Here is an 11,819-nt window from a genome sequence, read left to right as displayed (position 1 = left end):
GAGAAGTGGAGATGCTAAAATGAAGTGAGCATAGTCTCGAAAGAAGCAGCAGTACTGAAGTACGAGAAGAAATGCATAATCATTAATTGGTATTTTGATCAGCAATACCATGAGTAGTTTAATTGGTATCATTTTTTTAAAATTTGGTACAAAATATGCATTAGTGGAGAGAGTATTCAGTTAGCAACCATAAGTTGTCCAAAACTAGAGGCACTCAAAACAGAGGAAAAATATGTTCAGGGGGAGCATATAACATATCCTCAATTTATGGAACAACAACAACGAGAGTCCTAGAAGAGATGTTTGTGAAGTAGATTGAACATCTCAATAATTAGACGTTGGTATTCACAGCTAGTGATTGCACGGGGAGGAAAAGACAACTTGTAGCCCCTTGCCATTGATGTCAAAGGGGGAGAGAATTTGTGGAGAAGTTGTGATGGTTTGTAAATAATAAAGAAGGCCATTGGCATCTCATGCAATGAGATGTGTGGTAGGAACATGAGGTTTGGCCATCAAATGAAGATAAGGATGAAGTGTTGCTATCAATGCCAAAAGGGGATATTATTGGACAATTGGCATTTTTTGGATGGCCAATGTCCTAGTAAATATATCTCCAATTGTGTTGGCATTGACATCAACAGTCATGCTGGGAAGATTTGTTGGGAAGTTGGCATTTACTAAATGTTGGCAGGAATGTTGGCATTGATGTCAACCATACTAGCTAGGATGCTTGTCACAACAGATGTTGGCAGTGATGGCCGAGGAGGAATCCCATGGTTGTTCATGGATCATAAGGATTCCTATCATAGATCCAAGGTTTAAGTAGAGAATCATCATAGTAACAAGCTTAGTGGAAAAGACATAAAATGATGATTATAGTAATGGACTAGAGGGAATTCCATGGTAGTTGCAGGCTTCATGTAGATAATCATCACAATAGCAGGCTTACTAAAGAAGCCATAAAATGATCACCGTGGTGGTTGCGAGTTTATCTGTCCAAAGACTTAATGTGTAGAGAAGTTTGGAGTCATATACCAAGCGACATAATGACTCAAAGGATACATTGTACCCTATCCATTGGAATTTTCTCTTGAAGCGCTTTCCAACGATATGCGGAAGTCAAAAATGGACTCCTGGATCAAAATATATGGTTTGCTGAAGTTCAGGGTTGTAAAGCCTTAGGAAGGAAGGAATATTACCATGTCGAAGATCAAAATGTTGGAGGTCCAACATATTGGCATATCGGAGAACGGAATGTAGGAGGTCCAACATATCGAAATATTGGAGATTAGAATGTTAGAGGTTCAACATATTGACACATTGGAATATTGAAGGCTAGCATAACATTGCATCGACATATCAGAGAAAAAGATGTCAGAGCTCAGCATATTGGCACTTAGGCATATTGAATATATAGACATCGAAGTATCGTCATATCAAAGATATGGATACCAGAACATTGGATGATTGGCGCAAGTGGCACATCGGAGGTTGGAACCTTATCACATCAAAATATTGGCATCTCGGGGATCGGAATATTAGAACCTCCTAAAGTGAAGAAACTTTAAAATTTTCTATATATGATAAGTTCCAATAAGACTCTATAAGCACATATGAATGCCAAAAGAAGATTAACAAAGGATTGCGGTGTGAAGCCAAACATTGATGAGCCATCTTCTCTCTCCTCTAGCAGGACACATGGAACCATATGTTTGGCTCCAATATGTTACAGTGACATTTGATGTCAGCATGACATGGAAGTATGATAGGACACATGGTACGAATATTCAAGCTTATTGGGTAGGGTAATGGGCTAGAACCAGGTGACATGTGTCACTTCTAAGGAGTCTCCACATAGAGTGATGATTTCATATTGGAGGTTGACATATCCGAGGTTGAAGATTTCAGAACTCCAGAACAATTGGATTTTGGAAAAGTTCTGATAAAGGGGGCTTCTGATATTGGGCTAGAACATGGTCATGTGTGTTAATAAAACCAAGGGCACAAAGCAGCTAAACAAGGAAGAATGGCCCCCAGCAGGATTCTGAAGTCTTAGCACCTTAATGCTAACCAATAGGTCATAGGCATTGAACCTATGATGAGAAGCACTATGAGGGCTAAGTAGAAGGAGTCAAGATGAATTCAGAACCTTGTAGAAGTTACGATAAAAAGGGGGATCCGACATGGCATTAAGTTGATGGTTAGTGGATTGGCTAGATGAGATAGTAAATTCTCTAGGAGCTAAACGCCAAGGGATTGGGGACTATTGTAACATTACAACATTGTAGAGTAATAATGTGGAATTTGTCTGATAGGATAGTACAGAGAGTTAAAGGCGGATGGGTCGAAAGTTGTGAGATTAAATGTAGAAGTAGAGGAGTTGGTGTTGGGGTTAATTATGACTGTCAAATATCACTGGGTCATGGTAGCAAGGATCATGATCTTCAGGAAAGAGTGTTGGGTCTTCCTTGAGGTGTGACAAGCCATGTTTGTGCTCTGATGCACACCTAAGTGAGTTATGTGGATGAATGCTTCAACTACGAAAGAACAAATGAAAATCGCTACAGTTGCGTCATGGAGTCAAATGGATCTACAGAAAGCATTTAGACAAGGTAACGAGGACAACATTCCATGGAGAAGTCATCCCAAAGTACAACCAAGTTGTGTGAAACCATGAATATGCATGGAGAGCCTTAGTGATATGAGAGTGGTTCACAGAGAGGATTTTTCCGAGATGGAGTGTGCAAGTGGACTAAGAATTCATTCTTAATATGGATAAATTGTCAAGTTCCAATTCTCATGGTTAATGCACTAGAAAAGACCAAGTCAGACGCAACAGCAGAATGGGAGAGCCATGCCTAGGTACAATCGTGCAGTGTCAATAAAATACAAGAGTGGCGACATTGATTAGTGAGAAATAGAGGAAAAGAACCCAAGACCTCAAATTAGTAAGGTGGTGGAAGCAACATTGTTGCTAGAGAGCTAAGTGGAAAATCTTTATGTGTGTGTGCTGATGTGTAAGGCTAACATAGCCAATTCTACAGCAAAAGGTAGAGAGTTCCTATGTAGAGGTTAGAGACCCCGAGAGAGGTTCCACTATTATGAGTAAGGCCAAAAGTTCCTGTGTAGAGAAAGAAGGTTGAGAGCTGACTATATGTAGTTGAAGAGAAGAGAGCAAAGATGATTGTGTGGCGTGGTTGAGCTGGTGAGTGTTGTGAGTGAAACAATTGGTTTTTGCAAATCATGCAGAGGGCCATGAAAATTAGAATGTTGCGAGGAGCTATGATGAGTGACTGTTGTTGAGCAGATCAATGTGATGCTATAGAGTGAGTAGAACAAGCAAAGGTGTAGAGAGCGTTGTGTACATCAAAGGCTATGAAGAGAGCAAAGCTGACATTAGGCAGTGTGGCCACCAAATTATAGAGAACATTTAGTTCCTATTTGGGTGTGGGTTGGAGCCTACATACAGGAAATTGGTGCTTCCACTTGCATTGGGTGCCTGATATGGTTTGGGGGTTGGTGCCTCCTGCAAGTTGGTGCTTCCAATAAAAAACCATGAATTTGGTGCTTCACATGGTGCTTCTAGTAAGCTGGACAAGGATCTAAAAAAAGAGGGAGTTGGTGCTTAATTTGAGTGGTGGCTCACAAAAACAGATTGATGTCATAGAGTAGGTGTTCTTATTTTACATCAATAACCACAAAAAGCTTTGGTGGTTTTTTCTCAAAAGGGTTTCCATGTAGATTCTTGTATCTCATGTGTATGAACCTCATGGTGTGTGCTTGTACTTTGATTTGATATTGTTGCCATATTACATGTTACTACTGATTATATGGATGGTTCCCAAGTTTGAATAAGAAAATAAAATTGACATTAAAAGTTTAAAATTATCTTGAATACTAATCCACCCCCTAGTATTATCATTGTTTCCAACAAAGTATGGAGTATATAATTTCCCAATATATTGGAAATTTTATTATTTCCATATGTTTATTTTCACATGGATATTAACTAATTTTTTTGTTGTGGTTTTCAATTTTTTGGGGAATATTATAAAACTTCAGAAAGGAACTTGATGCTACACTAAAAATATTTTCATAGTGATATACTAAAAAAATGTAAAACAATATGGGAAAATAAACGACCATAATTACATAATAGGAATAACCATGACAAAAAAAATGTGTATAAAATTGAATTTTTCATTGAGTTAACATAGTTTGATAATATAGTTATCACATTGTTCGGTTTGGAGCCTAATTATCTTTTGTATTCAAAGGTTTCAGCCAGATGTATACGACAAGAAGACTATACACCCCTCCATGTGGGGGGGCTAATCCCCCTCGGCTGGGGATTCCAGGGGCCAGCAGTCCCCCGGCGAGAGCCCAACGGTAGTGCCCTTGAAGCTAAAAATAGATGTAAAAATGCCTTGTAAAAGTTTAGTAATTTCTAGTCAATCTGTACCGTTCATTAGGCGAATGATTTGACAGTAGAAGTTATGTTTAATTTAGGGTTTTTTGACCCAGAAGGCAACCCCTCACTATATATGAGGGAATTGTATTACGTCTATGTATGTCTGTATTCTAAGTGAGGAAGAGAGAGGAGATTGAGAGCGAAGAGGGAGTTACAACATATTTGATGTAGGTTGTATCTCTTTAGTTTGCTGGATAATATAATAAAAGAAGGACTACATGTTTCTCTGTGGACGTAGTCCAAATTGGGTGAACCACATATATCTGTGTCTGTCTTGTTTTATGCGGTTTTAGTGTTTATATTTCTACAATTTTTTTTGTGTTCCATTGCTATGTAATATATATTTTTTTAACAACAAGTATCAGAGCCAAAGGTCTATTTAGCTGCTAAACTCACAGGAGAGAAGGGTTCCTGGTTTGAGTGGGAGCAATGGCAGAAGATGGTAGGTTTAGGGTTGAAAAATTAAATGGCCAAAACTACCAGCTGTGGAAGATGTTGATGGAAGATTATTTGTATCAGAGAGATCTGTACCTACCATTGAGAAGAAAGACAAAGAAGCTGACGAGTATGACAGACATAGAATGGAACATTCTTGACAGAAAGGCACTTGGAACAATATGACTGTGCCTAGCGGTATCGGTAGTGTTTAATATTTCAAAGGAAATTACAATAGAGGGTTTAATATCGGCATTGGAAAAACTATATGAAGAACCCTCGGCATCAAATAAGGTATTTCTTATGAAGAATTTATTTAATATGAAGATGTCAGAAGGCGGATCTATTGCAGACCATTTAAATGATTTTGATACAGTTACAAGTCAGTTAAGTTCTGTAGGGGTAAATTTTGATGATGAAGTTACGGCTCTGTAATTTTTGTGCTCATTGCTAGAAAGTTGGAATGGTTTAGTTATGGCCATTAGTAACTCTGTCTATGGATCTAGTACTTTAAAGTTTGATGATGTTGACAATGCAACCCTTAGCGAGGAAATGTGATGGAAAAGCTCTGGTGAGACATCAGGTAATTCTTTGACTGCAGAGATTAGGGGAATAAAAGTGGAAAGAGGAAAGAGCTCTAGATATCGAAATAAGTCAAGAAAAGGCATATCCAAGTCCATATCGGGGATAGTGTGTTGGAAATGTCGGAAGAAAGGACACCTGAAGAAAGACTGCAAGTCTCGGAAGGGAAAAGAAGGAGACGCGCAATAAGAAACTAATCATGAAGCAAATGTAACAGGTGATGTGTTGCAAGATTTTTTGATTCTTTCTTTAGAAAATATTATTGATGCCTGGGTGGTAGATTGAGGGGCCTCATTCCATGCCACACCTGATAAGAAACATTTTCATGATTATGTTCAAGGATATTTTGGACAGGTTCGACTGGGTGATGATAAACCCTGTAAAATTGTTGGAATGGGTACAGTTTTCATAAAAGGAAATCAATGGCTATTGAAGGAGGTAAGGCATGTTCCAGATTTGAAGAAAAATCTGATTTCAACAGGGAAATTGGGAGGTGAAGGTTGCATAACTACTTTCACGGATAAAACCTGGAAGGTCACTGAAGGATCCTTGGTAATAGCGAAAGGAGAAAAGGCTGGTACATTGTACTTATGGAATGGTATTTCTAATTTTGTTAATGCTTTAACCTCTACAGGAGAAGATATGGCATTGTGGCATCATAGGCTCAGGCTCTCATTATTATGTTACTTTTATTGATGATGCAACTAGAAAAACCTAGATTTATTGTATTTGAAATAAATCTGATGTATTTGATACTTTCAAGAAATGGAAAGCTTTGGTTGGAAATGAGACAGGAAAAAGGTTGAAGTGTCTCAGATCAGATAATGGAGGTGAATATTGCAGTAAAAAGTTTGATAGATACTATTCAGAAAATGGAATTCGTAGAGAGAAGACAGTTCTGCAAACACCACAAGAAAATGGCGTGTCAGAAAGGATGAATAAGACAATCATGGAGTGTGCAAGGTGCATGAGATTGCATGCAAGATTTCCTTTACAATTTTGGGCAGATGCTGTAGATACTGTTGTTTATCTAATAAATAGAGGGCCTTCAAGTTCCTTGGATGGTGGTATTCCAGAGGAGGCATGGACAAGTAAAAAGGTAAACTACTCCTTTTTAAATACTTTTGGTTGTGAAGCCTTTGTCCACATTAACAAAGAAAATAGAACAAAGCTTGAGGAAAAATCAAAGAAATGTACCTTTATTGGATATGGTGTTGATGATGTTGGTTATTTCTTTTATGATTATGGAAAACAGAAAATCATTAGGAGTAGAGATGTCATATTCAATGAAAAGGTTTTCTATAAGGATCAACTGCAAGAAAAGAAACAAAAAAAGAAAATAGAGAATACAGAGTGCTTGACAATATCACAGGAAAAGTGATGGTGCCTAAAAATCATAATGATCAACAACTAGAACAACAACCACAATAGGAACAAACACCTCAAACACTTGAAAGTGGTGTTAGAAGATCTACCAGGATAAGTAGACGCCCTGAACGATACTCTCCTTCATTATATTATGTTTTGTTGACTGATTCTGGTGAACCAGAATGTTATGAAGAAGCAGTGCAGGTAGAAACCAGGAAGAAGTGGGAGCAAGCCATGAAAGAAGAGATGGACTCCTTAGCACATAACCAGACTTGGGACTTAGTCAGGTTTCCTGCAGGTAAAACAACATTGCAAAATAAATGGTTTACAAGTTGAAGGAAGAAGATGGAGGTAGAAAAAGGTATAAATCTAGACTTGTGGTGAAAGGATTTTCACAGAAAAAGGGTATAGACTTTGATGAGATGTTTTCTCCTGTTGTGAAAATGAATTCAATCAGAACTATCTAATTTTAGTAGCTGCTGAAGATTACATCTTGAGCAGTTAGATGTAAAGACAACCTTTCTCCATGGGGCTATGGAGGAAGAGATATATATGCAACAGGCACAAGGATATGATGTAAAAGGGAAGGAGAAACTAGTGTGCAGGTTGAAGAAGATCTTGTATGGCTTAAAACAGGCTCCAAGGTAGTGGTATCTAAAATTTGACAAGTTTATATCTAAACAAGGTTATACTAGGTGTCACTCTGATCATTGTGTTTATATCAAAAGGCAAAATGATGGCAGCTATATTATATTGTTATTGTATGTAGATGACATGCTTGTTGTAGGTTCTAACATGCAGGAAATAAATGTGCTCAAAAGGAAATTGGTAAACTCATTTGCAATGAAGGATTTGGGTGCTGCAAAACAAATCCTTGGTATGAGAATAACTAGAGACAGAAAGAATCACAAATTAACATTGTCTCAAAGTGAGTACATAGAAAAGGCGTTGAAAAGGTTTAATATGCAGAGTGCAAAACCAGTTAGTACACCTTTTGCTAGCCATTTCAAAATTAGTAAGGAGATGTGCCCAAAGACCCAAGAAGACATGGATTATATGCCTAAAGTTCCATATGCATCAGTAGTTGGAAGCTTAATGTATGCAATGGTCTGCACAAGGACTGATATTGCACATGCAGTGTGAGTTGTAAGCACGTACATGAACAATCCAGGAAAAGAACATTGGATGGTGGTGAAGTGGATTCTCAGTTATTTGAGGGGTACCACAAATCAAGCATTATGCTTTGTTGGTTCAAACATTTCTCTACAGGGATATGTTGATGTAGATATGGCAGGTGATAGAGATAATAGGAGGAGCACAATAGGGTATGTGTTTACTGTAGGTGGAACAAATGTTAGTTGGGTTTCAAAACTACAAAGTGCTGTTGCACTCTCACAATAGAAGCAGATTATGTTTCTGCTACAGAGGCTAGTAAAGAAATGATTTGGTTACAAAGGTTTCTAGATGAATTGGGTAAGAAGCAGGAGTTGGGTAGGTTATACAATGACAACGTGAGTGCCATACATCTTTCAGACAACTCTGCATTTCATTCCAAGACTAAACATGTACAACTCAAGTACCATTTCATACGGTCAGTATTTGAAGATGGACAGTTGAAGTTGGAAAAGATACACACTAGCTAGAATCCTGCAAATATGTTAACAAAAGTTGTAACCAGGGAGAAACTTAGAATCTTCTCAGTTTCAATTAGCCTTCAAGTATGATGAAGAAGATGAGAAACAACCAGGTCCAAAGTGGAGTTATTATCTAGCAAATGAAGCAATGGTGGAGTTTCTATAATCAGTCTCTAAGTGGGAGATTGTTGGGTGTGGAGCCTAATTATCTTCTATATTCAAAGGTTTCAGCCAGATGTATACCCCAAGAAGACTGTACACCCCTCCATGCAGGGGGGTGCACAAGGGACTTGTCCCCTCCACAAGGGTCCGAGGGGGCTAATCCCCCCTAGCTGGGGGGTCCATGGGGGCTAATCCCCCCTGGCTGGGGGGTCTAGGAGTCAGCAGTCCCCCAGCGAGGGCTCGAGGCAATGCCATCGAAGCTAAAAATAGATGTAAAATTTCCTTGTAAAAGTCTAGTAATTTCTAGTCAATCTAGGCCGTTCATTAGGCGGATGATTTGACGGTAGAAGTTATATTTAACTTAGAGTTTTTCCCTAGAAGGCAACCCCTCTATATATATGAGGGAGTTGTATTTCATCTACGTAGGTCTATATTCTGAGTGAGGAAGAGGGAGGAGATTGAGAGCGAAGAGGGAGTTACAGTGGATCTGCTTTAGGTTGTATCTCTTCAGTTTGCTGGATAATATAATAAAAGAATGACTGGTTGTTTCTCTGTGGACGTAGCCCAAACTGGGTGAACCACATATATCTCTGTCTCTCTTGTTTTATGCGTTTTTTGTGTTTATATTTCTACCATATTTTATGTGTTCCATTGCTCTGTAATATATATTTTTCTAACACACATGAAATATTCTACTCACTTGTTTTGATATTACAAAAAATAAAATAAAATGGAACCCATTAATCACATAATACTAGATGACCAAGAAAAAATATGGTTGATGTTAGAGGGAATAAAAAGGAGGGAAACATAATTCAATAATACTTGGCCTTCAATATTTATACATTATTTATAAATATCAAATAAAGAAAAATCTTGCAATTTCAGTTTACAAAATTAAGGAAACTATAAATAGGTTTAGGGGAAATTCAAGCCTTAAAATTAGAAGTGAGAGGGCTTAATAATGCAAATAATTACAAATTTCATTTTCCAATAGGACTTAACTTCAACAGTTGGTAGGAATGATAGGGATATTCCACACAAATGTTTATTTTAAGTTACTCCATCAAAACTTATTGAACTAGTTTTCTCCTCAATGTTTAAACAAGGAAACTTTTAAGAATGGAAAATTATCTTGAAGTTTAAAAACATTGGTGAATCTCACTAGTCCCTAATATTAAAACTATAAAATGTTTATTAATGTATTTGTAAAATTATTGAAATTTATAATGAATTTATATATACTCTCTATATAATTTTGGCAATCTTTAAGGAGAAATAATTTTATATTGTAAAACTTGGGAAAACAATTTTTATAACAAAAAGGAAATTGGTGAGACTTTTTTCAAAAAATCATGGAAAATTAGCCCACCTGTGAATATTAGCTGCTAAAATTTTCCATGTGTTTAAATGATGATAATGATACACCCTATCTTATACTCATGAAAGGAAACCTTTCACCCATTGAAAAAATGACTATATCTATATATATTACGTACAAGAAGAATTAAAAAAATAAAATTGCTTCTAACTCTAAACAAAACCACATTCTCCTCAATAAGGGATATCAAAATGTTGTGTTAAGTATAATTGTTACAGGTCAATTTGGGCACATCAATCCCGACTTCCAGATCCATATTATTAGGGTCCATCAAGCCCTAATTTAGTTGTTTTCATTCCATAATGAGCTCAATCTACATCATGCTTTCCTCCCAAGAGTTTCCATGACACCGTTCATCCAAAAGGTGTCCCTAAGGAGATCAACACAGGTAGCCTTCTATCAAGATGCATTGCAATGTAGAAACTGCACTAACTGGGTGCACTGCAGCACACTTAGCCTTTGTTTCACCTGTGCTAAGTGAGATTCATCGATTTATTTAAATGAATCCATTGGATTCCTCATCCAATGGATACTTCTGGAAGTTTCCAGGTTGTTTGAGCTTGCATTTGGATGAGGAAAAGGATGAATGAACCTAAATCCATTATCCCTTCCTCCATGGAAACACTTCCCAATTTTGGAAGAGCATTCATGAGGGCCATTAATGGCTTAGCCTCCTCCATTCATCTATAAATTGACCAAGCATTCAAAGGCTAGTCTAGGTTGGAATTTCTTGAGCTAAGGAAATCCCATTTGAATGAGATTAATAAGAGTATTGTAATGATGCTGAATTGTTGTTTCATGAGGAGAGAAGGGTTTGAAGCTGGAAGGATGAAACTGAATCAAGCATGCATCTACATGGGTTGTAATCTTTCCTTCTATCAATAAAGAATTCTAAGCCTTTTCCATTCACGTTTTTATATGATGTATACTGTATTCTTGATTTTATGAATTGTTTAGTTAACAGATCATCATTATTTTATGCTTTGATGGATTTTTGTCTCGGCTTGTGTGCAAGTACTTTCCAAGTGAGTTAAGCATGGAAAGGAGTGGTGAAATCGATCAAGGGAGATAAGGAACAAGCGGAAGTTACAAGTAGGTTCTCTATCGCTTATTTTATCTATTGTTTCTAGACTAACTACTACGTCTAGAGGGTTAGGCATTTGAAGAAACACTAAATTTGCCCAAAATAAATTGGTGACCATACTGGGGAATGATCCTATCACTTATAGTAGCTTATCTAGCTCCTTAGACACCTTGACATACTTTACTTGTTGTAATTCAGCCTTTTGCATTGAATTTTGGTCAAAATTTGAGGTTAGATGACTCTTAAGTGGCCGCACAGGAATCAGTGTAGGCTAGCCTTAGAGATAGTGCACTGCATCACACTTAGGCCTTCTTTGACCTGCGCTGATTAACACAGGAATATTTTAATCAGCGAAGTTTTGCCCTCTTTGACCTGCACTGATCAATGCAGATTGGCCCTCTTTGACCCACACTAATCAGTTTTCAATTAATTTAAATCAATACAGTCTTTAGTGAGAGAAGGTGTTAAGCAGTGCAGTTAGCTCCTCTATGGCCTGTGTTGATCAAACTTAGGTTAATCTACCACCTTTTGATTGAGTTTTTGCCAATAATATTTTGATTACTTGCTTGCTAAATATCAATGATGTCTTATCTCTGAAAAAAGTCTTTTCATCTCCTTAGCCAACCAACCTCACTTTGATTGGATTGATTAATGTTTCTTTAATGTTTTATTTGTCATTATCAGTCTATAGTCAAAGCTAGA

The sequence above is a fragment of the Pinus tabuliformis genome, chromosome 4_1, assembly GCF_031772625.1.
Source record: "Pinus tabuliformis cultivar Carrire ecotype Pingquan chromosome 4_1, CPIR1, whole genome shotgun sequence".
NCBI classification, from domain to species: Eukaryota; Viridiplantae; Streptophyta; class Pinopsida; order Pinales; family Pinaceae; genus Pinus; species Pinus tabuliformis.
The sequence above is the reverse complement of the archived record's forward strand: the minus strand, read 5'-3'. Positions refer to the sequence as shown.